Source organism: Lipotes vexillifer, unplaced genomic scaffold, assembly GCF_000442215.2.
Source record: "Lipotes vexillifer unplaced genomic scaffold, Lipotes_vexillifer_v1.1 scaffold335, whole genome shotgun sequence".
In the NCBI taxonomy this organism is placed as follows: Eukaryota; Metazoa; Chordata; class Mammalia; order Artiodactyla; family Lipotidae; genus Lipotes; species Lipotes vexillifer.
In genome coordinates this window covers 1,324,441-1,328,019 of record NW_006781329.1, presented here as the reverse complement: position 1 = coordinate 1,328,019, position 3,579 = coordinate 1,324,441, and the positions used below count along the sequence as shown (strand labels likewise).

General features: G+C 45.7%; 1 pseudogene; it reads left to right on the top strand.

Moving 5' to 3' along the window:
• Window positions 1–2,630: 2,630 nt before the first annotated feature.
• LOC103080392 (TBC1 domain family member 17-like) overlaps window positions 2,631–3,579 on the top strand; it is a 2,180-nt pseudogene continuing 1,231 nt past the window's right edge.

The window sequence follows — 3,579 nt, the reverse complement described above, 5'->3', positions numbered from 1 at the left end:
TTGCACAGGAAAGGAAACTATAGACAAGATGAAAAGACAACCCTCAGAATGGGAGAAATTATTTGCACACAAAGCAACTGACAAAGGATTAATCTCCCAAATATACAAGAAGCTCATGCAGCTCAATAAGAAAAAAACAAACAACCCAATCCAAAAATAGGCAGAAGACCTAAATAGACTATTCTCCCAAGAAGACACACAGATGGCCAAGAAACACATTCAACAACACAAATCATTAGAGAAATGCTAATCAAAACTACAATGAGGTATCACCTCATACCAGTCAGAATGGCCATCATCAAAAAATCTAGAAACAGTAAATGCTAGAGAAGGTGTAGAGAAAAGGGAACCCTCTTGCACTGTTGGTGGGAATGTAAATTGATAGAGCCACTATGGAGAACAGTATGGAGGTTCCTTAAAAAACTAGAAGTAGAACTACCATATGACCCACCAATCCCACCACTGGGCATATACCCTGAGAAAACCATAATTCAAAAAGATACATGTACCACAATGTTCACTGCAGCACTATTTACAATAACCAAGACATGGAAGCAACCTAAATGTTCATGGACAGATGAATGGATAAAGATGATGTGACTCATGTATACAATGGAATATTACTCAGCCATAAAAAGGAATGAAATTTAGTTATCTGCAATGAGATGGATGGACCTAGAGTCTCTCATACTGAGTGAAGTAAGTCAGAAAGAGAAAAACAAATACCCTATGCTAATGCATATATATGGAATCTAAAAAAACCCATACTGATGAACATAGTGGCAGGGCAGGAATAAAGATGCAGACATAGAGAACGGACTTGAGGACACAGTGGGGGATGGGGAAGCTGGGACAAAGTGAGAGAGTAGCACTGACATATATACACTACCAAATGTAAAATGGATGGCTAGTGGGAAGCTGCTGCATAGTACAGGGAGATCAGCTCTAAGCTTTATGATGACCTAGAGGGGTGGATAGGGAGGGTGGGAGGGAGGTTCAAGAGGGAGGGTATATTAGTATATATGTATACATATAGCTGATTCACTTTATTGTACAGCAGAAACTAACACAACATTGTTAAGCAATTATATTCCAATAAAGATTAAAAAAAAGAAAATATCAATTTCTATAATAGCAATTTAATAATAGCTCAGCTCCTTGGATACTTTCTCTGGTAACAGCCAAAATTTTCTAGGCAATGATATCGTCACTAACATGACTGCTAATCTCAGTGATGAACTCATGGGTTCCCTTCCACATGAGAAGTGCTGATTTATTTGTATCCTTCACATTGCCATAGGGTGCTTTCAACAGAAAATAATATTGCAAGTCTACACAAAATGAAAAAGCTGACATAAACATGAAATAGTATATAGGCCATTGGAACAACCAAACTATCCTCACAGCTGAGTCTCTAGTCACACACAGCCTGGTGGGGCTGTGTCAGCTATAACTTCACTTTCTGCTTGAACTGATTAATTTAACCAGCAACAATTATCCTAATGAGAGATCACTATCACTAAAATTTATTTCGTGCTTAGGATGTGCCAGGTACTGTTCTGTATATTTTACATGTATTAATCCACTTCTTCCTCATAAAAATCATATGTGGTAAGTACTGTTATTGTCCCCATTTTGTACATGAGGAAACTGAGGACAGAGTGCTTAAAGAACTTGTGCAAGGTGATCCAATTAACTGTACTGGATGCTTGACAGAGTACAGGTCCCATTCTTCCTTGCTGCTTTTCCTACAGCTCCATATATTGTGACAGACTCCCCCCCCCACCCCCGCAGTTGTCTCCCTGACCAGTTACAGTGTTATCAAGAAGAGAGCCAGACCAAAAAAAAAAAAATCATAGAGACAGGAAGTAGAATGGTAGTTCCCAGGGGGCTGGAGTGGGGAAGGAATAGGGAGTTATTGTTTAATATGGAGTTTCAGTTTTAGAAGATGAAAAGAGCCTTGGAGATGGATGGTGGTGATGGTTGCGCAACATTATGAATGTATTTAACACCAATGAACTGAACACTTAAAAATGGTTAAGATGGTAAATTCTACATTTTGTACATTTTACCACAATAAAAAAAAAAATGGGAGGAAACTGACGAAGAAGAGAGCCATATGAACAGAGGAGATGCAGAGGTACCACTAGGGAGAGTTTCTAGTACCAATCAGTTTAGCTATTTAAAAGAGCATCCATGGACTTGGCTTTGTACATGCCCAGATCTGTGCCTTTGGAAATACAAAGCCTACTACCTCCTGAAATACTCTGTTTGGCAGGACTGCTCAAGAGGCACAACCACATGGAAATCACCTCAGCAAGACCATCCGATCCACCAGGAGTGTGCTTTTCTTGTCTACCCACACTGAGCATCAGGATCTTAACTGTACCACTTAGGAGAGATGCATCAGGCTCAAGATTTCATGGAAACTACAACGATAGATTTCTTCCTGTGGAATAAGAACTATAGGCAGTGTTCTATACATTTAACCTAAGCAAAAATCATACAAAAGAAACCATAATGTGCATCTGACCCAGAACTACCTAACATAGTATACGGCCAGTCCTACTCATTCTACAAATATTTTTCCTTTACGTCAACTCCACTCATTAACAAATTGGTCAAGAGGCATGTACCTGCACGCCAGGAAGCACCAAGACCCGGACTCCCTCGTGGACCGTGTCATCTGTGTTGTGGAGGTCAAATGACGTCCTCCTGCACCGGGCTCCTGTAGAGAGGCTGGAGATTCCACTCAAATCCTCTTCTCCAAGAAGGACTCCAGTGGGGATGACTCCTGCACTTCTGACGAGGAACTGACCTTTGACCCCGGCTATAAACCCCCCAGAGGGCAGTCATCAGCACAGGTCAGCTGCGGCCCGGCCACTCAGAGCCACGAGGGTGCACAGCCCAGCTTCCGCAGGGGCGCCCTGGTCTTCTTAGTAAGTCTGCAGGAGCTCAAGGCCATCTGCCGTTCAAAGTCCGGCCTCAGCTGGGCCTGCCTGGTCCTGGTCACGCAGGCCACAGGCTCCCCGCCTGCCCTGCATATCCACCGTGGGGCACCAGCACCCTGCTCTGTGTCTTTAGCAGTCACCTGCTGTTGGCCACCTCTCCACAGAACCGCCACCTCTACCTCGTCTCCCCCTATGCCTCCTCGGCCCTCTCCAACTCCTTCCACCACTTCCAGCTCTTTAACCAGGACCGTTCCCACGTGGCGTCTTGCTTCTTTCAGGATTCCTACTGTACCACCTTCAGCAGCTTCTCCCGCGTGACCACCTTCTTCAGGGGAGACCTGCAGCCACACCTGGACGGGGCCTCCAGCGACCCTCTTCCGGCCTCTGAATACACGCCCCACCTGGGTTGTAGGCCACTTCCGGTGTGGAGCTGGGGCCGCGGCCGCTGTGGAGGGGACGCCTCGGGTTACAGGGGAGGAGTGGGCCCACCGCGTGTGCCCCGAGGGCCTCCTGCAGCAAGTCCCTAAGCTGAGACCCTGGCTCTTCTCAGGAGTGAGGAGCCGAGTACCCCCTCGGGGAGGGCTGGGCAGAGCCAGCGGGCGGCGTTTCGGAGCGGGGGGGGGGGGGG